The 27,013-nt window shown below is 42.7% G+C and overlaps 2 long non-coding RNA genes across 13 annotated transcripts in view; one reads left to right on the forward strand and one right to left on the reverse strand.

Moving 5' to 3' along the window:
* Nucleotides 1–7,346, forward strand: part of LOC110261422 — a 164,324-nt gene extending 156,978 nt beyond the window's left edge. Inside the window, exon 4 of the long non-coding RNA XR_002345503.1 lies at nt 352–7,346. This is a non-coding gene — a long non-coding RNA (uncharacterized LOC110261422). The remainder of the gene's footprint in view (nt 1–351) is intronic.
* ELAVL4 overlaps nt 1–27,013 on the reverse strand; it is a 144,808-nt gene that overhangs the window by 31,164 nt on the left and 86,631 nt on the right. For all 12 annotated transcript variants that reach the window (XR_002345501.1, XR_002345497.1, XR_002345499.1 and 9 more), the window contains exon 2: nt 22,846–23,086. This is a non-coding gene — a long non-coding RNA (ELAV like RNA binding protein 4). The remainder of the gene's footprint in view (nt 1–22,845; nt 23,087–27,013) is intronic.

The raw sequence follows: 27,013 nt of genomic DNA on the forward strand, positions 1-27,013 counted from the left end.
GGAGGAGGACAGAGATGGAAAGGCTTGCCTGTGAATTGAAAGATATGAGACAAACTGGTAGCACAATGAAACCACCTGTGGTTAGCCTAGTTCACGAACAGGCTTCTTCGTATGGTTCTTGTCATCATGGAAGGACTACAGCTAAGTCTAGTGAAAAATACTTGGTGGACCTAAGCATAGTCTTTTAAAACACTCTGGAGAGGACTAAATCCCTAGGTAGAAAACATGGAAACCCAAGCCTCATTTCTTTCAGAAACTGTTTTAGTGGCGAGGGAGAGTAAAATGAGGAAGAATTTTGTTTTAATTTTGGTGGCCATATATTAGTGATGGGGTTTGGATTTGCATTTCCAGATTTAAACTGTACATAGAACATAGAAAAATATGATTGAAACAAAGAACACCAACACTACTGCCATGAGAACCAAGAGAACCACCATGCCAGAAGGGCCTGGGGACCCGGTGTGCTAAGTGTGTGCATTTGCCTACCAGAAATTAAGTCTTTTTGTTCTTCTTTTTCTTTTTTTTTTTTCCCCTCGCAAATAACTGCATCATCTCCCTTTATCAGCAGTAGCAAGATTTAACCATACAGGTACGGCAAGAGTACTTTCACAATAGAAAAGTAAAACAAACTTTATTTTTGCTCCCAATTTGTCAGCTTATTCTGATAGCAAGTTGAACAAATAAAAACATTAAATCACTGAAGTTATGTTTGTTTATTGAACTGTCAATAAAGAAAAAATAAAATCATTAAAGAAAAGATAAAATATTATCAAGAGAAGATCACCTCCAACATTTAGAAACTATAGCAAGTGCCTGGCTCCTTGATGCCCAGGTGATCTACGACCCTTACACCTGGCCAGTCCTTAACTGTCCTGACTAGCAGGCCTGGGGGAGAGGCCTCAGTGACCATGAATGGGCAAGAGAGGCATTCTTGGCGGTTTGGGCTGGAAACTTAAAATTAGAATGCAGTTTCCAAGGGAAAACTGTTATACATAATGGCTACATTTTTAAAGTGCTGCAGTGTATTTTGGATCAAAAAGATTCTTGTTTTTAACGAGCTTTTCTTAAATCTGAACCTGGATATTTCCATTTTTTCGAAGTTGCGCACATGTGCACGCACACACGCAGACGCACGTCCTCGTACTACGATGTGGCAATGTCTCTCTTTTGTTACACTAATTTGGATCCCTCCCTTCTCCCATTGGAAACCAAATACTTCTCCCTACTAGAACGACTTTAAAAAGTCCGTATCCTTGACCACAGCAGGTACTCAACAAATACCGGGTAAGTGAGAGAATGGATCCACACAGTTGTACTAATTCTCCATTGCTGGAAGCGTGTGACCGGGATGTGTTTATGGTGGCGGAGAGAAGAGGCTGAGAGGGGAACCTGGGGAATTCATTCTCTATTTGTGAGAAAGGGAGAACAGGACAACAGGCTGACACCAGGGGCTGGAAAACCATGTTCTGGTGGTGAGTGCCCCTCCAGCACAGATCAGGTGAACAATAAAGCCAGCCCTGCCCACCTCTCCGCAGAGATTCTGTTTCCAAAGTGCTTTCCCACCTATTCCATTTGATTCTCACAATAGCCCTGTGGGAGAAATGATCATCGTTTACAGACGTGGACACTGAAGCTCCGAGAGAACAGCAGTTTGCTCGACTCTCTCTCAGGTAGAGTCTAGATCAGGGGTTGGCAAATTGTTTCACGTTTAGGGTGAGACGGTAAATAGTTTAGGATCAATGGGTCCCCCGGTCTGTCATGATAACACTGCCTTGTACTGTGAAGGTCGTCCATGCACAATATGCAAACTAATGAGCATGGCTGAGTGTCAATAAAACTTTATTTAGAGGAGTTTCCTGATGGCCCAGCTAGTTAAAGATTTGGCATTGTCACTGCTGGGGTGTCTTTGATCCCTGGCCCTGGAACTTCTCATGCTGTGGGCGTGGCCAATTTAGAAAAATCGACAGTGGCTCCATTTGGCCTGTGAGCCATAGTTTGCTGACCCTCTGGTCTAGCTCTTTAGACTCCAAATCCGCTCCCCTTTGCCACAACCACAATTACTCCATTTGAACTAAAGTGTGATTGACAACCATTCTGAGGCCCTGAAATACTTCTGAAGTTTTTTTTTTTGAACCACCTGAGAAAAAGCAAATTACCTTCAATAGTTTGTATTAAGCACTTTTATTGTATTCAAATTTGAGGAAGTGTCACCATCAGAGTTGCTTATAACCCTTCATTTTCCCAGTCACTCTGGACAGAAGTTGTTTTCTCTTGCCTTTTGGATCCTGGGGTTATGACAGCAGGACCCCAAATGTGACATCCTAACAGCTGACGGCAGCAGCAGAGACGCTGTCCCCTCACAAGGCTGACTCGAAGGAACCTCAGCATTTCTGCACGGCCAACCTGCACACACCGCTCTTTCTTTTCTCCCAAAGACGTCATCCTCCAGAAACCTCCCCTCATCTGCAAAAGCCCCCAAGGGTGCAGCCAGATGGGTAGCTGCTGTTGGTAAAACCTTCCGAGTTGAGTAAGGAATTTTTGTAGATGATAGAACCCCTAGCTCAGGCTGAAATTCTGTTCTCAAAGCACATGATAAAATCCCCAGTCCCCTGAAGATCACCTGCACGGCAAGAATCCACATGCTGGGTTCACCACAGCCAACAAACCCCCAGGACTCCCTCAGGCCAGTCCTGAGGTGACTTTCCCTGCTGTCAGCTGCCTTGAAATCTACCTCAATATGCCCTAAAAAGGGTCGGCGAGCTCTGAGGCTGTTATTGCATATATACATGCATGTGGGGCCCCACACCGTACTTGTCGTATATCCTTGGTTACAGCATTTGCGCTTCAGCAGCCTGTGACCTTATCTGGAAAAACAAGGCTAATCCCTTATCCTTATAATCAAAGGATCACTGTGAGGATTAACCATATTAACATGTGGACGAACAGCGGCTACGATTTATTCATTGCCTACTTTGTGCCAGGCGCCCTGCTAAGTGGCTTACTAAAATTACCTGATTTAGTCCTGTGCGAAATGGGTACCATCGGGCCCGTTGTGAAGATAAGGAGAGTGAGGCCAAGAAATGTTCAATCACCTGCCCCAGGTCAACCAGGAGCTAGGCGTCCAGGCTAAGACTTGGATAAGCCCAGGTCTGTATGACGTCCCAGCTCAAGCCATCTCTCCACAGGGACTGGCCCCAGCGCAGAGGCAGAGCACAGCATCTGGCATCAGGCTAGAATGCTAGGGAGTGTGCCCGCTCGTGCTGGGGGCTCTTCCCCTTCTTCACGCTGAATGGGGTGTTTTGAGATTCTAGAGCATCCGTGGCTGGGCTCCTTTCCATCCCACCTCGGTGAATGTTTACATGTGCTGGACAGTCTGAGTCTTGGCATTTCTCCTGCAAAGGCAGTGTGAGTAGAGCCAACTACTCGGACGATTTCTTTTCCGTTGGTAGTTCGCACAATTCCTTCAAACAAAATATAGTTTAAAGTCTTGCTACTCTGAGTGTACTGCCTGTACAGGCATCACTGGCATCACTTGCAGACTTGTAAGAAATGCAGCTTTAGCTTACGGCTGTGTGACCCTGGCTAAGTTGAATGAACTTTCACGCATCCTTGTTTCTGAGCAGACTATACATCTAACCCACAGTCACAAGGAAGGGAAGATCTGAAAAGGAAGCTCTCAGAATTTCTTAATATATGCTATTTCTTTTCATCCTCAAATTCTGCATTCTTATTTTGCCCCTTTTTGCTAGTCATCTCATCTGTAAAGTGGACTTAATATTACTTTTTTCATGGTGTTATTAGGAGTATTGAAAGTGATAATGCATGTAAGGTGCCTGGCATATGGCCTATGACAGACTCTCAATAGATGCTGGTTTTTTTCTTTTTGTGTTTTTATAGCTGAACCCGTGGCATGTCGAAGTTCCCAGGCTGGGGGTCGAATTGGAGCTGCAGCTTCTGGTCTACACCACAGCCACTGCCACAGCAATGCCAGATCCAAGCCGAGTCTGCAACCTACACCAAAGCTCACGGCAACCGTGGCTCTTTAGCCCACTGAGCAAGGCCAGGGATTGAATCTGCATCCTCACAGAGACAGCATCCTCTAATCAGAATATCACCTCATTGATGGGAGAAACCAATTTTTTGTTCTCTGCTATATTCCCAGAGGATGGGGGTAAGTGGTATGGGAAGCAGATCCCACAAGACACATCTAAAAGACATGCAGGCTTTTGTCTTGAAGGAGAGAAGACTCTAGAGGTGCTGAGAGCCCCTTCCAACATTTGAAAAGCTGCCCTGGGAAGGCAGGGTAGGCTTGCTATGCAAGGTCCCAAAGGAGAGAATGAAGATCGGGCAAGAGAAGAAAATTAGGGAGTAGATTTTTGCCTTGATGAGAGGAAGAACTTTCTACTAATGATTTTATAAGGATGTTGCAGCAGGTGGCAAGACTGACTCATAAGATCCCTTTTAATGCTAAGATTCAAAGGTTCTAAATTATATTTATTTGAGACCTGATGCTCACAGTTTATCCTGATTTCTAACTGAGAAACTACAAATAATAGATAATATTCATTAAGCACCTACTATGGGCTAAGCACTTTGCATTCACTATTATTTAAATCTTCACAATCTCTGAAGCAGGTGTTTTCATCCCTGTTTTACGGAAGGAGAAACTAAGCTCCAAAAGGAGAGGTACCATACCCGGGGTTACTTGGCTAGAGAACAGTAGCTAAACCCACCTGATTCCGGAGCCTGGGCATGTTCTGCTGTGCTCTGGTTTCTTGAAAGCGTGCTCATTCATGTGCTAAACATCTGCTCTGACATAGCTCAGTGTGCCTGAGACTTTGAGAGAGCCCAGATTTTCGAGTCCTATCTCCAGGGCTTCATTCTTTCCATTTAATTCCACTATATACCCCAAAGTATCTCATTCCCATTTTCCAAACTGGTTATATCTGTCCAACTGGATCTGGAATGTCACAGAATGACAGTCTTGGAAAGGACATAACTCTCGTCTCCAAGTCTCTTCTACAGATTCAGCAACTGAGGACCAAGGAAGAAGCAAGCAGTTTATGATCTAGTAAGAAAGTCAGAACTGTGAATCAACAACTGTAGCAGAGTGTGGCTAAGTGTTATGACAGTGAGGAGGAGAGAGGGTTTTTTCTGGAGTATCTATCTGAGCTGAGACTAATTTGAAAAGATGGGTAGGAGATAGCCAGGCAGACGGGGAAGGGCATTCCAGGAGGAGGGGCAGCTTCAGCATCTATCCCTTGAGGAGAGGGGACTGCTCCTCAGTTTACAGCTATCAATTCCTGGAGGCCAGGGGCTGCTGATAGCAACATGAGCTGCCAATAGCATTTCTAAGTTGAGTGCTCAGAGTGTATACATGAGATCTCCCCACACCTCTGGCACAGATTCAGGAATCATTTAGAAATCTGAAATTTTGAGTGCCTCTGCCCTCTGCCAACAACAAACACTATTAGAAAAGACAGGACCCAGCCTCCCTTATTCTGAATTCCCAAAGTATTTAAAATTATAGTGAACCAGTACTGGGTTATTTCCAGAGGACACATTCTGGCTTCCTAAGTAGATGTGATTTCCCAGAGGTTGAGAAAGTATCATGAAGCATCAAGATGATAACAAGCAAAGCACTTGGTCCACAGTGGGCACTCAATATAAGCCTCTTGAACTAAAAGTATTTCTCAGTGGACACTAAGTTCCTTAGGGCAGGGACATGGGTCTTGGTACAAGCAATATCTGGCACATAGTAGGCTTTCAATAAATATCTACTGAATGAGTGAATGAATGAATGAATTCAATAAGCAAATGAATCGTAACAAAATAGTTATTTCTGAGTGCTTACTATCTGTTAGTGCTGTACTGAGTGCTTCATTTCTTTTTTTCTCAGCTTTACTGAGGTATAATTGACATAAAAGCTTGTAAGCTATTTAAAGTATACATCATAATGATTTGATATATGTATACACTGTGAAGGGATTCCTCCCACCTAGTTAATTAACACATATTATCTTTTTTTAAATGAGAACATTTAAATGATACTAGACTGCTTTATTTATATCATCTCATCTGGTCCCTAAAACAATCCTACAAGGTAGGCATTATCACTGCCATTTACAGCTGTTGAAGGCCCATGTCCAGGGGCCTCAGATGCCAAGACAGAAGGCCATCTGGCTCTAAAGCTCATTCAGGCTTTCTAGAGAGGTTCCTGATGTCAGAAATGGTGTCAACCAAATTGTTCAAGTTGATGTAAGATACTATGTCTGTTACTGTGTAAGGTTCGTGGAAATTCAGAGAATAGATGATGATTTCCAGGAGTCCCCAAAGGAGGAAGGACCAGTTACACAGCTACACTATTTCATAAAGAAAAATAACCAACCAATTCTCAAAGGAATTTTTTTTTTTTAAACTTGCCCTTTTGGTTTGTCCTATAAAATAAGTTACTCCAAATGACAGATCTTTAAACATACATTTCAATAACAAACCTCAATAAGTAAACAAAAAACTGAGTGAATCTGAACCTTATTTTTCTTCTGCCCGTTCAGGAAAGAAAGATGATTCATAGGATAAAAAGGTAGTATCAACTACTTAGACTTAGTGGAAAAAAAAAAACACACAAAATAACAACAACAGCAACAACAAAGAAAAAATATTCGAGATAATGTAGTGGGGACAACAGAAGCCTCAGGGACAACTTTCTCACCTTCAGCACTTATCACACAGAAACAAGTGTTCCGACTGATGACCCTGGGGCAATGAAAGAATCTTCATGGAAGCAACATTAAATTATGTTCAGAATATTCTTATAGGCAGGGAAGAATAGTCACATATTTAAATATTTTTAACAAGAGTCAAAACAAAAAGAGGAGGGCTTTGGCGAACTCCCAGCTTGCCAGAGAAATAAGCTTAATTCTTGGTCAGCTTACTCTCGAGTGAAACAAGGTTCTGGACACCAGAGAGACAGGACTTCCTTGAATGGATGTGAACCGACAGGTGACTCCGGAAATGCAGCTGATGTCAGATGAGGGTTTAGCAACAAAGGAAGACGAGGTAGAAAAAGTTATTAGGTTAATACAAATTATATGCACTGTAATCAGCCTTTGGGGAAAATGAGACTGCCTATGGGGGAAAAGTTGGTGGGTGAAAGGAACAGCTGAATTTAGGCGCTAAGACTCCAAAAGAACTCACTAAAACGCTCACTCCTATCAGATACTATTCTTTTTGTTTTTGTCTTTTTGCCATTTTTTGGGCCGCTCCCACGGCATATGGAGGTTCCCAGGCTAGGGGTCGAATCAGAGCTGTAGCTGCCAGCCTATACCAGAGCCACAGCAACACAGGATCCAAGCCGCCTCTGCGACCTATACCACAGCTCATGGTAATGCCAGATCCTTAACCCACTGAGCAAGGCCAGGGATCGAGCCCACAACCTCATGGTTCCCAGTCGGATTCGTTAACCACTGAGCCATGATGGGAACTCCCCCCTTTTTTTTTCTTTATTAAACTTAAGAAAAAATTTTATTGGTGCACCTACACCACATGGAAGTTCCTGGGCCAGGGACTGAATCTGAGCCTTAGCTGTGACCTATCCTGCAGCTGCAGTTATGACAGAACCTTTTAACCCTCAGACCTGGGATCAAACTCCAACCTCTGCAGCCACCAGAGCCACTGCAGTCAGATTCTTTCTTTTATCATTCTCATTTTATTTCACTTTTTAAATGCTTTTTTTAATCATATATACACATATATATATATTTCTACTGTACAGCACGGTGACCCAGTTACACTTGCATGTATACATTCTTTTTTCTCACATTACATGTTCCATCAGCTTCTTTTTTTTTTTTTTTGTCTTTTTTGCTATTTCTTTGGGCTGCTCCCACGGCATATGGAGGTTCCCAGGCTAGAGGTCGAATCGGAGCTGTAGCCCCCCGCCTACGCCAGAGCCACAACAACGCGGGATCCGAGCCGAGTCTGCGACCCACACCACAGCTCACGGCAACGCCGGATCCTTAACCCACTGAGCAAGCACAGGGACCGAACCCGCAACCTCATGGTTCCTAGTCGGATTCGTTAACCACTGCGCCACGATGGGAACTCCTCCATCAGCTTCTTAAGTCATTGCACCATGGCAGGAACTCCAGACACTATGCTTATAGAGGGCAAGTGAAGGCTCCTGATATCATGTTGGGATTTAAATTAATTGAGATAAACTATGTGATAAGACTTGGCACAGGGAAGATGCTTCATAAATATTAACTGAATATAAATCTTTTAAAATTTCCTGTGTTTGAAGTAAAAGAAAATTCATAGCTCTGAATGAAGGACGCGAGGTAAACAAATTGTCCGGGCAGAGATACGTCAGGATGTCAAATATGTGTTGGAGAAGAACTCTGTCTGAAAACCTTTGTCAGCGTGTCTTTTCTGAACTAAGGATCTGGGGTTCTCTGGCCTTGGACTCGCCACAAATGGCTGTGTGGAACTTCCTGTCCCCGTGGTCAAGGAGTTCACTGATACTGAAGTACCATCAGAAAGCTCATGACTAGTTCAGTTCAGTTCCAACAAATGTTACGAAAGAAAGAAAGTCCCCAGATGCATGAAAAAGAAAATAAATAAGAATCAAAAGTATATTTTCCCTTTTCTTCACCATTCAGCTTTAACGAAATAAGACAAAATAAAGACATAAGGAAGGAAGGAAGGAAGGAAGGAAGGAAGGAAGGAAGGAAGAAAACTCAGAAATGGGTCTGCAGAGTAAAAATTTAGGAGGGAAGCCATCTTCTCATTATTATTATTATTATTATCATTATTATTATTTTTAAAGCTAAGGGTTTTCCAGGGAATGGCTACACCAAGCATGACCAGCCTCATTACACCAAGTCAAATACCTGGGAGAGGTGAAAATGAAGGTGTGCCTGGGATGTGTGTGAGAATCACAGAATGTAAACACATTCTAATGGTTCAGCTCTTTCGGGTGATGGAAAATGAAATGTCCCCCTGACAATCAGGAGACCATGTGAATCCACAATTTATTTTTTTATTTCAGGGCCACACCTGTGGCAAATGAAGTTCCCAGGCTAGGGGTCGAATCCGAGTTCAGCTGCTGGCCGCCCCCACAGCCACAGCCACGTGGGATCTGAGCCACGTCTTCAGCCTACACCACAGTTCATGGCAACACCAGATCCTTAACCCACTGAGCGGGCCAGGAATCAAATCTGCATCCTCATGGACACTAGTTGGCACAACAGAACTCTTCTACAATTTAAATCATGCCCAGAACACACTCGGTGCTCAATAATTTTCACATGCCTAAGATGTGGTGGGTCTGTGCTAGTGCTAGAGAGATGGATGCATGTGGCACCATTTTCTGTCCCTCTTGGAAGTCCGTAAGACTTTCCTGGGACATCAAGGCCTCCACCTGCCCACCCACGTGCAGTAGACAACCCTGTCTCTTTTGTAACAAAAAAATGAAGCTATCAGGTAGTAACTAACTCCAACTGTATTCCTGTCTTCTACCTGAAAACTTATTCCTCATGGAACTCCGCTTCTCCCCCAGCCTAGAAGGTACAGTCCACAAAATGCTGGAGAAGAAAAGCTTCTTTGGGGAATGCTACGTATTATACCCTTCTTCTTAAGATTTAGAACACACATTAGCACAGACTCAGAGAAGCAGTGATTAAAAAAATAAAATAAAATAAACCCTTTCTAACTTGGTTCACTTCAGTTTCCCAAACTCAGGTGGTCGCAGAACCCAGTTTTAAAAACATATTCAATATCTTTGGGAAAGGCTTTTTGATGGGACTCCCAAATAAACATGACCATTTGAAACAGGACTGATCCTATCTTAAGATATAATTCCTTAAGGTGGGGAGTGCAGGCCTCAACTCTGAGGTACAGTTCCTGTGATATCAGCGAGGCCAGCAGAAAACAAGGAGACCAAGCCAGAAATACTCTAAGGTGTCTTTTCACTGTGACAGTCCGTGATTCTGTTTCTCAGAAGACATCACACAGACACACAGACTTGCTTTGGGAATAATCTAGACATAGAAATGCACAGTGGGGAGGGGCATCAGACATCTGCGTACGCATTTCCATGTCAGTACACGTTGTACAAGCCTGCTTCTAGCTCACTATGTATCAGCAGGCAGCATGAAATAGGCTCGAGGAGTTTCACTGGGAGAACCAAAGATCCAAGGGAAAAACAAAACCCAATTATGTGTGGCTGTGTGGGCACCCAAGCAGGAACAGAACATACACTCATGGGTACATACTTAAGGCACACATGTGAACACCACCTATACTTAATTCACTAGGCCTACAACCCAGTATAGCACTGTAGGTAAAAATACAGAAGCTCTGGAGTCAAACAAACACGGGTTCAAATTTGCTCTGCCACTTCGAAGCTGTGTGACCTAGGACAAATTACTTAACCTTTCTGAGCCTGTTTCCTCACCTGTTAAATAGGGCAAATAATATCTATATCTAGGGAGTTCCCGTTGTGGCTTAGGGGTAACGAATCTGACTAGTATCCAGGAGGATGCAGGTTTAATCCCTGGCCTGGCTCAGTGGTTCAGTGGGTTAAGGATCCGGCGTTGCTGTGAGCTGTGGTGTTTGTTGTAGACATGGCTCAGATCTGGTGTCGCTGTGGCTGTGGCTGGCAGCTGTAGTTCAGATTTGTCCCCTAGCCTGGGAACTTTCACATGCTGTGGGTGCGGCCCTAGGGGAAAAAAAAAAAGAAAGCAAGCAAAATAAGTACATCTCACAGAACTGCTGTGAGAATTATATCCTATATGTCAGATGCAGTTCTGAGTGCTTCACATACACAGATGCTCACAATAATCCTATCGGTATCTCTACTTCACAAACGAGAAAACTGAGGCACAGAGAAAATAGGAATTTGTGGTGAGGTTGGGATGCCAACACAGGCAGCTAGCTCTAATCACTAGGCTACCCTGCCTCACACAATCCTGGATTAGAGCAGGTCCATGATCTTCCCCTGGAAGACTAAGAGACACATACACAAATATACTAACAGCCTACACCTCCTCTTCCTCTCTGGCTTTTAAGATCTGCTGTTTTTGTCATTAGTTTATTACACGATGCAGTTCAAGTGGGCAGCATGCAGACACCAGCTTCCCAAACACAAAGATCCTATCTGGTTTCTCAAGGAACAGAAGAACAAATTCAACCCTGAGAAATGCTAGTTCATTCTGAACGATGACTCACAGCCGCTATTTTCACAAACAGCCTGCTAATTAAACTTTCTTATGAACTCTGCTAACCAATTTTTCCAATGCATAGAGAAAAATCATTCATTATAGACCGGAATCCAAAATCTAATATTAAAGCACAAGTAGGATCTGTGGCATTGTAATTTGATCAGCTTGAGCATTAATAACGGTTACACACTGATGTCTGAGAGAGATAATCAGCTTTTGTTGAGATGTATGTAGATAACTGTACAAAACATCTGGAAGGCAGACTAGAAAGCAAAGCCAGCTTATCAGAGGGGTCTCGTATTTACTTTACCCTCATAAATCCCCTGCTTACAATGTCCTATCTTCCAGGAGACCACATTAATATCCTGAATTGGTGCAGCACTTTGATGATTTACCAACACGTTAGCAGCTCATCTGATATTACAACACACAGTAAGGTGGAAAAAGCCAGTATTATCCCCGTTTTACGCACAACAACCTGAGGCACAGAATGGCTCAATCCACAGCAAGTCCCAGAGCTACAGCTAGAACAAAAACTTGGTGGCTCTTTGCATTTCACCATGTTGCCACTCATAAAAGTGGCCTGATTTTTAAAACAACCTCAGAAACCATCCTGACATTTTCAAATAATGAACTACTTTCACTTACAATCTTCCAGAACCAAACTGCTATGCGTTATTATTGTAGCTCTTTCTGAGGCTTATTGGAATACATCCTACACAGCCATGTCCACAACTCAGGATGAAACAGCAGAACGCAGGGGGCCCTCTGAGAAGGTCTCCTGTCCCAGCTGGCAGCCCATGTGGTTAGACAGACACAGGTACCCAGACAGCTTGGCCACTTGTCAACTGAGTGACCGCGGGTCAGTCATTTTTAACTCCATGAGCCTGGGTTTCCTCACCTAAAAGAATGGGGCCACCATTACCTCTTGGAGGCAATATCAGGATGAAATGACATAAAGGGACTGGCATCTAGCAGTATTTAAAAAAATCTAAGTCTCCCTTCTATTCTCCTGCATTCTCATATGCTGTTTCCTACTTGCTCCTTGGAATTACATACTGAGCAGTTTCCCACTCCTCTCCCTTTATCTGTCTGTTGGCCTAGCGGTAGAACCCTTGGAAAGAAGAGGGAAGGAGTTATGAGATAGAAGGGGCCCCTCCTATTTATAGGTTGCTTTTGTTTACAAGTGTCTTTTTGTGTCACCAGCTTTGAACTTACAAGTACCATTCAAAGAAGTTAGGGTAATGATTTATCTTTTTACTGTATATTGAGAAGATGGAGATTTAAGTGAATAAAGTGACTTCTGCAAGGCCACGCCCACATCTAGTAAGTGTGTGTGTAGGGTTTTGGTGCAGGGCTTTGATTGACATCTATCTCACTTCTGATTAGTCCAATGAATTGAATCTGGTATTTAAATTTTTTTAAAGTATAGTTGATTTTCAATATTGTGCCAATTTATGCTTGCATCTGGCATTTTTGACCAGGAAGTTTAGTTTGTGTGTGTGTGTGTGTGTGTGTGTGTGTGTTGGAGAGTGGAGAGCCCTTGGGTAGTTCTCATTTCTTTTGTACTTAAAGGGTGGTCTGTATCACTGGGGATGGTCCACTGACTGGTGGGTGAGGGGTACTGGGAAAAGAAAAAGTAGCCGAGGACTAGTTGCAGTTTTCAGGGTCAGGACCAGGACGTGAGTGACACTGGTTTTTCCTGTTTGGTGTCCAGCTCAGGGTCCTGGACAACGGGAAACTTGCCAGAATTCAGTAGGAATCATTCCCAGAGAGGTGGAAGCAGAGGACCGATGTTCCTATGTACCCACCCTTAGGTGTCAGCAGGAGGGGGAGGACAGCAGCGACTCAGAAGCCACCAACACCTCAGTTCAGAGCAGCAAGCAGGGAAGCTCGCTTCAGGACATCTCCTCTGGTGCACTGTCTACACCCTATGTGAATGACAACAGGGACTCTGCTCAGGTAGCCTCTCTGTGTGGCTGCTGGTCATAAAAAAACAATGGATCAATCCGACACGGATTTAACTTGAAAACAGGAAAACCCCGTGTGTGTGATTTCAGGCCTCATATTCTACCCTGCGTATAGCTGGCAATGGTCTCCACAACTAGAGGCTCTAATGAGTGTGGGTGGAAGGGGCAGGGCTGGGACCCTCGGTAACACCTGGGAATGGGACCCAGGTTGTCACCGTCCATATTTCCTCGGTGTAAAGAAAACTCAGACGAGGTGGCTGGGGGGGTCTCTGTCACTTCTCAGACAAGTTACTCTGCCACATTTAATCTGCAGATTTTCTTTCTGGCCTCCTTTTGCCATTCTACACCCATTTCCCTTCTACCTTTTTTTTTTTTTTAATTTATTTATTTTTTTGTCTTTTTGCCTTTTCTAGGGCCGCTCCTGCGGCATGTGGAGGTTCCCAGGCTAGGGGTCCAATCGGAGCTGCAGCCACTGGCCTACACCAGAGCCACAGCAACTCGGGATCCGAGCCTTGTTTGCAACCTGCACCACAGCTCATGGCAACGCTGGATCCTTAACCCACTGAGCAAGGGCAGGGATCGAACCCGCAACCTCATGGTTCCTAGTCGGATTTGTTAACCACTGCGCCACGATGGGAACTCCGCCTTCTACCTTTAAAAAAATATATATCTACGCCTATTTTATTTTAGCTCTTTTTCATCTCATAAGCCAATTCAAATCCCCTTTGGATCAAATGGCATATATAAATAAGAAGGCAGAAAAAGGAGGAAGAACAGGAAATAAGCAAAGAAAAGAAGAAAGGAAGACAGAGAAAGGAAAATAAGAAGCCTAGTGCTTCTTCTTCGGGGAACACTGGCCTCATCTGTAAAGCAGAGACATTGGCTACCTCAGTAGGGTCAGAGGAAGTACTGAATATAAAAAGCCTTTGAAAATAAACATGAAAAGCAAACATCAGGGATTATTAAGAATACATTTTATGTGCTCATACTACCAATAAAATAATTTAATCTGATTTGATATTTGTGATGAGAAATTCCATTATTGGCCATAGGAGTTAGAGTAATTACCCTAATTAGCTGTATCCACTTAGTTTAAATGGGGCCTTGTATCACCAGGCATCGAACTACAAAACAAGGACCAAGCAGAAAAGCAAACATAAATCAGCCAGAAACTGAAGTAGATGGCAAGAGAATCACTGAGAGAACATGGCCCTAACCTCAGCGAGAAAAACAATGATTCTCACGTCACAGACACCATGGGGTCTCCAGCTTGTCCACCTCCTTCTGTGTTAGGTTGGGTTATTTACTAGCAAAGTAGAAGGAACACAGACTTTGGGGTCTGACAGACTGGGGTTCAAATCTCAGCTCCAGCACTTAACAGCTGTGACCTTGGACAAATTTCTTAACCTCTCTGAACTTAATTCATCAACAAAAAGGGGATATTAACTTTACCACAGAGTAGTCCTGACTATTTTATTCACCATCCCTTGATGTTTCTAAGGCTTGGCTTAGCTGCGCTGTGTGTACTAATTTCCTACGGTCTACTCTCTACCAAGTTCAAGGCTCATTCTTATTTGATACTTGCTCTGAGAATCCCAGCCCACAGTGATCTTTTTCTCTTCTGGACACCCATAAAAGATGCTTTCTTCACTTTCAGTCAGCAGAGGCAGAGTGATAATAGAAAGGCCATAGGCTTTGCACTCCTGAGTTAACTGATTCTAAGCCTTGGCTTCCTTATCTGTCAAATGGGGACAGTACCAGGGACCACGCATAACTTGTGCAAAGTTTCAATGAGAAAGCATATACGGCATGCCTAGCACTGTAGCTGACACACAGCAGGCATTGCATCAAACCTTCAACTTCATTGTACTGTTATGAATCTTTTTGTGCTATCTTTTCAAAGAAATTAAGGGTTAGGGTCAGGAAAGTTGAGTTTGGGCTTGGGTGAAAAGCAAAACAAAACAAAAATTCCCTACAAAACAGCAAAGGTGGCACCATCTTTGCATCTCATAAGCAGGCTCCCAGCCCCTCCCAGACCTGCAGGCTGCTGTAGGGCCCTGTAATTTGTCCTGGCTTCCCTGACACTCATTGGCCCTGCTAGCAGCAACATGTGGGCACAAACTATATCTTACTCTCTTTAGCGTCTTCACTAACCCTGATACAGAATCTAAGAGAAGAGATGGAAAGGAAATAACATTTATTTGGTCAGAGAGAACACACTAAATAAATACAGTTGGCTGATTGAAAATGTTTTACAAATGTAAAAGCCTTATACAAATATATGGTCTCTATCTGAATTTTATCTGCTCAAACTAGAAATATCTTCTCTCATCAAAGTTCAATTTTGGGAGTGTAGAAAAAAAAACAAAAGGCAACTTAAAGATCTTTAGTTCTGGCAAGGAATAAAAGACAGATAACAGAGTTCATCGGTTAAGAGCAGAAAGGGAAATGTGGAATGGGGGCAGGTGGGGGCAGACTGAAAAAGAAATCACCACTTCTACAGCTCGTAGAAGGCAAGAAAAAATGAATTTCCCATTAACACATTTCAGAAAGCACTTTCCTCCTACCCTGAAGCTGATGAATTACATTTTTAGATAATGTGTGGAAATTTCAGTTTGACATTACCTTCCTGCTTAGTTCTTAGTCTCAATCAACCAGGTCATTCTACAGAGAAGGGGGGAACGAGTGAGTGAGTGTGTGTGTGGGGGTGTGTGTGTATGTGTTGGGGAAGGAGGGGTGGCTCGGCGAACAGGGAATTGGTCTTAAGAACCAAATAGTCAGCTGAAGTGCAGAAATAGAAAATCCTTAAAATACCCAGGCCTGATCCACATCCTAGGTAAAAATCCTTTGAGACATCTCTCCTGGGATAGGAGAACACTTTCCTATGGTTATCTGAGTTCGGAAGCAGGGCAGAACCGTCTGATTTGGAAGGGAGGATGAAGGGAAAGATAGCTGGGGGTGGGGGGGCAAAAGGAAACCATGTCTGGTCTATAACCCTGACTACTGCCATCCTGGGGGGCAAATTGTGTTGAAAGAAGTAGAATGTAAGTGGACAAACGCTAAACCTCACAGCTCCACTCAATTGCCAACCCGTCCTAATTAGAAAGGATGGGAGATCTCGGATCACCCTTGATGTGTGTGCAAGAGGCACAATGATTATACGGTTTACTGTTTGCATTTCATGTTCTGACGTTCTTCAAGTTCCCCTTAATAAGGCAGACCCTTCTCCTGTTTTGTAACCCCCTTTGTCTGTCAAATAGTCTCCATACCTAAAAATTTCTGTTCACCCCCAACAACAATCAACACCCCCTCCCCAAATCAACAACTCAGAATTTTTTTATTCTTCTTCGTGGAACATGCAGGGAGGTGATAAATAAAATAGCAGATGCAAATAAAATTTTCCTCTGAATTCAGGAGGCACACTGCCCTGTACCAAGCACATTTTCAAAATCAGCAGCAAAATATGCTGATAAATGCTACTGTTTTCTCTACCCTTCCCACCACTAACGAATATCTCTCTGATGTGCATGTAGAAAAGTTCATTTAGCTAATCAATATCTTGGGATTTTCTTGGATATGCATAATTGAGGCTGGGTTTTAACTGTGCTTAAACTTAAGGCAGCATCCATTTCAATTCAGTGCTTGCATGATAAAGAAAAGGCAAACATTGTGAAGAGAGAATCTCAAGGTGGAAACTACTCCAAGTCTATTTTTCCTTGTTCAGGTAAGCAGTCTCCTATTTAATGTTAAAACATTGGTATTCATTTATTTATTTTTAATGCAAAGCATGCTATTTTCTAAAACAAAAGATTTTGAACTCTACTTGTGTTTTCTCTGTACTAAAAGTTTTCATTCCCTAGTTAACATAGCTGAGTTGGTTTGCAAAGGGGAGAAGTCAGTTTAGTATTTTTAGGGAAACTGCCAGAGATAAATTATAATGGGACAACTCACAATTAGTCAGACAGCCAAGAGTTCAAGTTCCAGCTCTCCTACTCAGAAGCTAAGTCACCTTGAGCAAATGACTCAACTGTTCCTAGGTCCAAATTTCTTTAACGGCAAAATGACTGTCTTGGGGATTACCTGAAACTCCATTTCCTGGTCTCAGCACAATGCTTAGCACACAGTAAGGTCTCAATAAACACTGGCTATGATTATGAATCTCTAAGAAGTCCCAATTTACTATTTAAATGAACAACTACATTTAAAGCTTTTAATACAGGGCTCAGAACACACAGAAGGCACACAAAAACATAACAAAACCTGCTGCTATTATTTTCATTCATCTTTGCTGGGTGCTGTAAAAAATTATACCAATAAAATTACCCTAAGGCTGAACTCACATTTCAGAAGTGAATTCAAAGCACTTTCATGTTTTAGAATTTTTTCAGAGTCTTTTATTGTTTATAAAGTTACCCTAGAAGCAGAACAATGAAATTCCCATAGTGGCCCTATTAGTCCAATTCCCCTGTAAGTCTATGAGGTAACCTAAGGCAGCCCACAATCCCGCTCTCCTCCCCCTCTTCAACCCAAGACACTGTATCCCGCCTGCGGCCTCCTGGCTCTTTGCTCAACAGACACCATCCCCCCATCTGCACCCCCAACACTGCCTTAGTTTGTGCCCCACATCTAACCTCCTGAGAGGGACATACAGGATTAGTAGCATTTTCTTGAATCCGAGAAAGAACAGAAGTTACCCAATGTCACCAAATCAAAATTGACCTGGTTCCTTTAATTAGAGATGTGATTCTACATACAAAGGCTGTGGTAAAGAATGCACCCTGATGTCCCCAGTAAGTGAAGCGTCTCCTTTTTTTTTTTTTTTTTTTTTTGGTCTTTTGCTAGGGCAGCACCAGCAGCATATGGAGGTTCCAGGCTAGGGGTCCAATGAGAGCTGCAGCCACCGGCCAGCTGCCAGCCTACACCACAGCAATGCAGGAACTGAGTCTCGTCTGCGACCTACACCACAGCTCACGGCAATGCCAGATCCTTAACCCACTGAGCAAGGCCAGGGATCGAACCCGCAACCTCGTGGTTCCTGGTCAGATTCGTTAACCACTGCGCCACGATGGGAACTCCTCGTTGTTTCTGTCTTATTCTGCTTTTCCCAGTGAGTGATAATATTCATTAAGTCAAAGACTTGTGTTACGAAGGAAGAAATCCTTCCTTCGTAACACAAGGTTCGAGGTAGAGGTCAGGAGCTGTTGTCTCTATCCGCTGGGTGCAACTCTAACAGCGCTCCCATATGCCTAACTTCCCTCGGCAATGCTGCTTCAATGTATGGCTGCTGCTTCCAAAGAGGCCCGTCCCAGCTCTCCTTCCTTTGTTCAAAGCACAGAGGAATAAAAAAGGCTTTTGTTCTTAGACTGGAATTTTAGCTCCAATCCTTCACTTTTTCTTCTGTCTACCTAAATCTTAACCCCATCTTTCACCGCCCCCACCTCCCCACCCACAATAGCTCCAGTTAACAGACCCCACCCTTTCTCAACCCTCCACAGCCCATATAGTTAATTCCATATGCCAGTCACTCCATACATTCAGTTTTATAATCAATAATGTTCAATTTGGACCGCCCTGTCCTTGAAACGCTCCCCTCAGAGGTCTCACTTGCCTGAAATGGATAGAAAAGTACTCTTAAAAAAACTACATGCCATGGATACATGGAGAGTGACATCAAGTAGAAATATAATTCTTTTTTATCACCATGATGCAAATAATCACACAATCTAGACAGGCAGATTAAAACTATTTGTTGTACACTGATTTATTTCTGGGGATTTTTCTTTGTTACTCCCCCCGCTCCCTTTCTCTATTCCTTTTGAAGAAGGGTGATAACAAGAGAGACAATTATAAAAATGCAATTTAGCATTCCAGCTGTGCTGGCTTCGAGACATACCCTGAGCCACCTAACTCTATCTTGGTTAAGCCATATGTTTCCTCCCCTAAAATACTTATCATCTAGGAATGTGGATCCAGAGATGCAATCCCAAAGCGTGAAAAACAAAAATGCAACGAAATAAAAAAATAGGAAACTAAATCAATTATCTGCAGTTCAGGGGAATAATGGAATTTCTACAAGCGATTTGGTGTTTACTGCCTGAGGTCCTTGGTTGCACGAATTCTTGCGGGCCTTCCTCTCCAGCAGCAGAGGCTGCAGCGGGCTGGAGGAGGGAAATACAGGACATAGCTTCCAAAGTCATGTCCACAGCTGCATGCAGAAGTAGCTTGGGACACATGTTGTCTCTCCCCGGTACCTAGATTATCCTGCTAAGCGTTCTTTCCCAATTGGAAAAAGAAAATCTACTATCTCCAGGAAGATAAGTAACAGAGATGTCCAAAAGCACTGTAAGGGAATCTTAAACCTGGCACTTTCAGTAAATTTGGCTCTACACTGAGGGCTGAGTTATATCCCCAGAGGATGATAAATATTGTTATCTTTGCCTCCCGTTATACACAGAAGTCTTGTTTTAAGCCATGGTGCATTAGGTACACTCTGCAGAGGGTGGCCAGCAACTGCTGCTCAGAGGAACACAGTGTTTCATCAGGTTAAGCAGTGAGGGTGAGCAGGGATCTTCAGGGAACACAGGCAGGGGCACCCTGCACACGCTTCCGCGTGCTGCCACGTGAGCTCGTGCTTTTGGAAAGATCATGATGCGGGTGAATCTCGGCTCCACCACCTGCTAATAACTGTGCTGCCTGTGCTAATAACTTAATTTCACTAAGCTTCAGTGCCTTCGTCTAAGAAAATGGAGGCTGTTTTCCGTGTTAAAGGAAATGAGTATGTCCACTGCGGAGCAAGTACTTGGCAAAGAGTAAATACTTGCGATCATAGCAATTATGTCCTTAGCACCACAACACTTAAATCCGTGCCCAAATTCAGACGGAGAATTCATTGACAATCCACAGCCAAGAGCGAAGCCAGCCCACCCGGCAACACAGCTAACAGCTTCTCTTTCTCCCCTTCTTTCCTCCCTCCCTCCTTTCTCTCTCTCTCTTTCTCAATTGCAGAAGCCAGCCAGAACCGTCTAAGGAAATCCTTTACATTCTCTTAGGGAGTGGTTCAGGCTAGAAAAATCTTAATCTTGAATTCTTACCTCTTTGCCACTTCCCACCCCTAACCCTCCCACTGGATATTTAGAACTCCTTGTAAACTTCACAGGATCGAGATGCATTGAGATCTGTAGGAGGTGTTGGAGGAAAGGGGGCTGGGATGTTAAAAATCAGGGCAGCAAAAATACCTATGATGTCATTTACCCTGACTTCTGAACCACCAGCAGCAGCCTTTCAACTTGCCTGGCGTGAAAGCTCGCCTCTCCCGGCCTGCGTTACCACTTACCCCAAATGTAGGCCTCAGAGGGTCTTCCATTAGAGCAATCCCCACAGCCCTCTCTCTCCCTCCTTCTCTGACTTTTAGCATAGCCAATTAAACCTGAACAACGGGTGGATGGAGGAAATATGCTGCATCTATGGAATGGTACAGCAGGGACCAGTTTCACTGTTAATTTAAAATGCTAGAATTAATTAGGTAGTGTAAATGAAGAATTTAATAAGCACTCTTTACAACCACAAGTTCTACTTTTATTAAACACTGCTACCAAATGAGGGCAAATATCTCTGGTCTCTCTATATTTCCCTGCCTCGTTCTTGCAAGTTCTCTGCAAATAAGATTCTTTTTTTCCCCCGAATTTAAAAAATGTGTAATTATAAATGTATGCCTGAATTGTACTTCTGCTCTCAACCCATAAGCTTCTTCTTTAAGCTCAGATGCTACTGTATGTCTCTGCTTGTGCTGGAGAGGGTGCTAAACAAACCAAAGTTGACAATTTTGGTTTTGTATACCAAATTAAAGGCTGTCTTTGAAGCTGTCACTCCTATTCAAATCCACTCGGTGAACTACCAAATTAGCATTCTTTCAGTAAAGGAATCTGCTTGTTTAAACACGTGTCTTTAGAAAACAAGGAACAACACTATGAATCAGTACTTCTCAAAAATCTCACTATAGTTCTCAAGGAACTCTTTTGAAAAGGTGATTAATATTATTCACTAATATAGCTGGCAGAGTCCCTATTTAGAAGGTAAGGCTACACCAAAAATATATTTTCTATACAAGAGTGGGAGGAAGAATCATATGGTTAACTGGTTTTAATTTGGTTTGAATTATCATCCTATTATATAAAGATTATTCAGGAATCTAAACATTGGCTTTCTGAGAGCACAGGCAATTCTGCTAAATGATGGATGATCCAGGGCTCTGGAATAAGACCATCAGAGCCCTGGTCCTATTTGGGGACCTTGATAAAATTTCTCTTTCTAGCTACTCTCCTTGAAACTAACTGTACCTATAATAATAACAACACCCCCCTCCCTCAAATTACTGAGAGACTGCTATGCAATAGGCTTTGTGCTAGGCAGTGTATCTCCCATCTCTCATTTAATCCTCACAATAAGCCCCCTGACATAAATATTATTTTCCAGTTTTACAGAGGAGGAAATTACGTTTGGAGGGTTCTGTGACACATTTTCATCAGTTAAGTTTTATCATTTTGCAAAATACATATATATGGGTGACAAATTTACAAGTGAATTTGAACTGGAGTTATATATAGCTACCTGCACTCAAGTACACTGGATTCTCTGATTTAAAAAACCAAGATAATGTATCTCCCTATTTTAATTAGAGAGCTTCCTTTTTCTTATATAGACCAACTGCTCTTCAACGAAACTGTCCAGAACGAGGGAAACAAAAGTCAACACTCAAAAATGACAAATATGCAAAGCTGAGTGTGAATAATTTTAGGAGGGGAGCACCTGAGAGCAGGAACTTCACTGCTGTCACAATATAGCCTGATATTTTTCTAAGAAAACATTCCCACTTTTAGAAAGATTACAGAGAAACTACACCCATCCCCAGCCCTAAAGGAGTATAGTGTCAGTGTCTGGCAAACATTAGGTCCTCCACGAATGGCAGGTGGTTAGAAAAAATCAGAACCAAAAAGTTCAAGTACAGAAGTATATGGTATTGCTTCACTTTCAAGGTAAAAATCTCTGTCTTCTCTAAGAGTTGTCTTCAAAACAAACAAATAAGTAAAATAAAATATCTTCATTAAGCATCTCCCTCCTGCAGAGTAGTTTTATTCCAGAACAATCTGTTATCCTTAGGGCCCATTTTCTCCCCGAGGCACAGTGGCAGTTGTGACTGCCTTCCACAAATCCACAGTGGCCCCCTTGAAAAAACACTGTCTCGGGTGCACGGAAGAACACTGGATACACACAAACCAAATGTTGGAGAGAGAAGGAATAAAAACGTAAAAACTAGTAGAGGGAGGGCAGAGGGCAGAACTGAGAACTAAAGAAGAGGGGTGGCTGATTAAGAATAAAAGGGAATACAACCAAAGGATTATTTCACCTAAAGTAGAGCTGAGGAAGCTCCAAAATCCTTATCTGCTTCCCAGTCCTACCAATCTGCAATACGGTGCCATGTAGAGAACAAACACATGTGAGTTTGTGACTGTGTACCCATGCCATCCCTGAATGTAGGATCCACGCTGAAGACACTTTAAGGCATCACCACACACATGCGTATCTGCTAAGATAGCACATCTAACAGAATAACGCAGCTGTGAATCTCGAGCCTAGAATATTGAAGAAGAGCATACCTGTAATTTTGTCTCTCACGAGTTTGCAGGATTCTATTTCACCAATGCTCCCAAAGAGACTCCTGAATTCCTCTTGGGTCATATTCTGGGGTAAATAGTTGACTATGAGGTTGGTTTTGCTGTCATCTGTGGCTGCCCCTGTCTGCATGGGAGAAGGACAGTTTCTATTGTTGCTGGAGGGTCCATTGCTCGTATTGGATGTCGGGCCATTTGACACCTGAGGCTCCATGGTGCTAATTATCTAAATGAAAATAAAAATATTAAGCCTTTTGATATCTCAATGACACAAAGTCTCTTTCAAGATTTTATTTTATTTTTTGTAAAGAAAGAGAACAAGATAAGGCAAGATGGAGCAAAAGCAACTGGGTTGTGAACACAGCCAATTTAGAAGCATGTTTTTAACCAAAATGTTAAACTCCCCTTGCTATTTTTAGGCCAGCCCATAGATTTTGAACACAGACTAGAATGCAGTGGGAACTCTCCCATTATTTTGTTAATGAAAAGCTAATTCCTGTTTTCATTACACAATCACTCTCAGAAATGTATACTTAAGCCACACCAAATTATAATTAAAATGTAAAGTAATAATCATGATTAAAATTATAGTTCCATTAAAGCTGAAAAAGCTAAATATAGAGGGCTACACTCACAAGATCAAATACAGTACCTGTTTATTAACTATCTCATAAAGTGAAATGACATTAAATTAAGTGGGACTGTTCCATAGGGGAAGGGTTTAGATTTTCACTGATGCTTAATACTGTTCAAACTTCAGACTTCATAAAGGCATGCTGGGGAGCTACAAAGTTATCTAATGATCTTCCTCCCAGCCACCCTGTTACTGTTTCTCCTGGACCTCAAATAAAATTTAAAACAGGAAGAAAAAGTTCTCTCTAGGTCTCCAATTTAAGTCTAGCACATAACAGTTTACCATAGAGGGAACCGCTGGGGGGAGGGGTAAATTAGGAGGAGGGGAAAACATATACACACAACTGTAAATAAAATACATAATTAACAAGGACCTACTGTATAGCCCAGGGAAATCTACTCAATAGTCTGTAATAACCTATATAGGAAAAAAGAATGGATATATGTATAACTGATTCGCTTTGCGGTGTACTTGAAACACAACACTGTAAGTCAATTATACTCCAATAACATTTTAAAAAGGACTTTCCGTGTATTTAATAGTTAATTAGACAAATAGCTCCACAAATGTGTGAACTGTTTGAGGCAGCATGCCTGAGAATAAAGAGAGAAATCTAAGTCTCGATCCACAAGGAACTTAGAGACCACAGAGGACACAGACAGGCAAAGGGCTACAGTAGGCAGTGGGCACGTAGCGATTAAACCTGCTTATAGGTGAGCAGGATTCAGGGAAACTCCCAAGAAGATGCTGCTAGAATAAAGTTTTACAGGAAAAATGGGCTTAAGCTCATGGAGCCAGGTCACGAAGATGCCCCATATGGTACGACAAACATGGGGAATCACGAAACTACAGAGCCAGAAGGCACTTCAGGGAATAAAATTCAGTTCAAAACTTTCATCTTTGAGATGAATTCCAGAGACATCCAGCCACTTCTTTGTCATCACAGGAAAGTGGAGCAGAGTCCTGGCCTGTATCTAGCTTTCCTGGCCCCAAATGCAGCCCCTCAGTCCCACTTTTCCATTCTATCCCAGCACCATCCCTTACTCATCCTTCACAGTGTGGCTTCTTTCCATCTCCTGTGCAACTGACCATCATCTGCTTGGACAAGGAATCATGCTCTGCCATCCTCTAGTTGTGTGACCTTGAGTAAGGAACTTAAACTCTGGGAGCCTTAGTTTTCCTCATTTGAAAGAGGAAAACAAGGCCACCCCCCTTGCAGGGTGGCAAGAAGGATCTGGTGACAGGATGTATGTAAAATGCCTGAATAGCGGGGGGAAGATAACCACAATCATTGATGCTTAGTAAAGTCACCCTATCAATCAGCTGATGCGACTTCTCTCCTGGACTCCCCACAAGAAAGCAGTGAGGCATATTCTAAAATCCTTTACATTTTATAGACAAGGAAGCCAAAGCTTAGCAGATATCCGGTTACTAGTAGTTTCCCTGCTTATTACCACTTATCTGCTCAGAGAATTTGGGGGAGATAGGCATGTTTGTATAATGCACATTCAGTAAAGTGTACAAATCTTAAGGATAACACCTCAAGGAATATTTACAAAGTGCACACAACTCACACCTGAGTAACCACCTTTCAGATCACAACGCAGAACATGACAGAAGCCTTTCTTGTGTCCCCACCCCTCTCATTCATACCACCCCCAAAGGTAATCACTACTCCGAATTCTAATCCAAAGATTTGTCTTGTCTGTTTTGTTTTGTTTTGTTTGTTTGTTTGTTTTGGAGAGTCAACAAATTCTTGAGTGACTGCTGTGTGTGAGGTTCTGTACTAGGCATTAGATCTGCAAAGATGAAGACACACTCTTACAATTGATAGGAAAATGCGCTAAGCATGTGAATTAGAAATGCACAAAAGAAAACTTCAAATGGTCAATAAACACTGAAATGTGCATAATTCACTAGCAATTAAATATAAGTTAAAGTGAGAAGTCTTTTTTTTTTCTCTGTTAAAAACAATAGCTATACCCAGTGTTAGGGAGTGGGGGTGTGTGTGTGACTTTTCTGTACTATTATGTTTTATCGGTTTTTAAATGGTATATACATGAATCATACAACATATACTCTTTCATGCCTTTTCACACATTATGTCTGGGTGTCATCCATGGTGTGAGATGTAGCGGTAAGCTGTTCTTTTCCACTGCTGCAGAGAATTCCATTGTATGAAAAAAATCACATTTTATTTCTCTCTTCTACTTTGATGAGCATCTGGGTAGTTTCTAGTTTTTAACTATTACAGATAATGCTGCTATGAGTATTGTATGAGTGTGTTTTGCTGTACATACACACACACACACATTTTTGTTGGGAATATTTCTAGGGGGTCTATTTTTGGGGTTGTAGGATGCATTCTGCTTTAGTAGGTACTATCAACAGTTTTTCTAAGATGTGGTACCAGCTGGCATTCCCATCAGCAAAGTATGAGAGTTCTAGGGGCTGCTCATCCTCATCAATAGTCAGAGAGGGTTTTTTTTTTTTGTTTCGTTTGTTGCCTATTTTTTCATCTGAAGCATAGCGTTACAATGAAAACGGAATGAGCTTTTAGTCAAGGGAACAGCTAACTTACAATTTTAGTTCTACTATGTATTCGCTCTGTGACCTTCAGTACTCTGAGCCTCGGTGTCCTCTTTGTAAACTGGAATAAAGCCCATCGTGCAAGGTTATTTACATATATGTAAACTGCCTAGAACGTAAGAGGCTAGAAGTATCACAACTATTATTTCCCATCACGCCCTACATAGGTAAGCGTTACCCTCGTTGTTTCTTCTTCTGATAATCACAGATGGGAAATGAAACCAAAAGAAAGAAAAAAGAAAGAAATCTCAAAATGAGTCAGGGAAATAAGGCAGATTGAGGCAGGTGGGGTGCTTCTAAGAGCCTTTCCCATCCTGTAGGGAATGTAAGTGGCTCCACATATCACATCACCAGAACTTTCTCGGGCTTCAGGTCAACTGTGGGAGCCGTGGGGCTGACCCAGACAGCAAGGAGCAAGCAGAGGGCTCCTGAGAAGAATCTTATATCAAGCTCTCCTCAGCACTGATAGGAACTGCACCCAGTTAAGCCTGTTCAGCTGCTCTGCCCTTGAGACGAGGGGCCAGGAAAGAACGACGGTGAAGTGTCCAGGGGAGGGGGTCATGCTAACGGGGGTGATGTTGCACAGCATCAGCACGACTCTTGGCTGGGAGGCAGGTGTCTGCTCTACCCAGTCTCCGGGCCTCCTGGGTCTGAGCAGTGCCTCCATTCGCTGTGGCGTCTCACTGCTTCCCTGAGTCAGGTGTCCAGGCAACAAACACAAGCAGCACTGCCAACTCAATAAGGAACTTGAAAAACAGAATTTATCCAATTCAGGAGGCTCGGCTGGCAGAACCTCGGAGCTGCCCAACCACTACATTTTTGATTTAATGGAAAAAAAGCCAGTCCCAGCATCTATAGAACACCTTCCCTGTTCTGCCTTCTCAGGATACCTTCCTTATGGCTCCTATACAAACACCTAGAAAATATCTG

The sequence above is a fragment of the Sus scrofa genome, chromosome 6, assembly GCF_000003025.6.
Source record: "Sus scrofa isolate TJ Tabasco breed Duroc chromosome 6, Sscrofa11.1, whole genome shotgun sequence".
NCBI classification, from domain to species: domain Eukaryota; kingdom Metazoa; phylum Chordata; class Mammalia; order Artiodactyla; family Suidae; genus Sus; species Sus scrofa.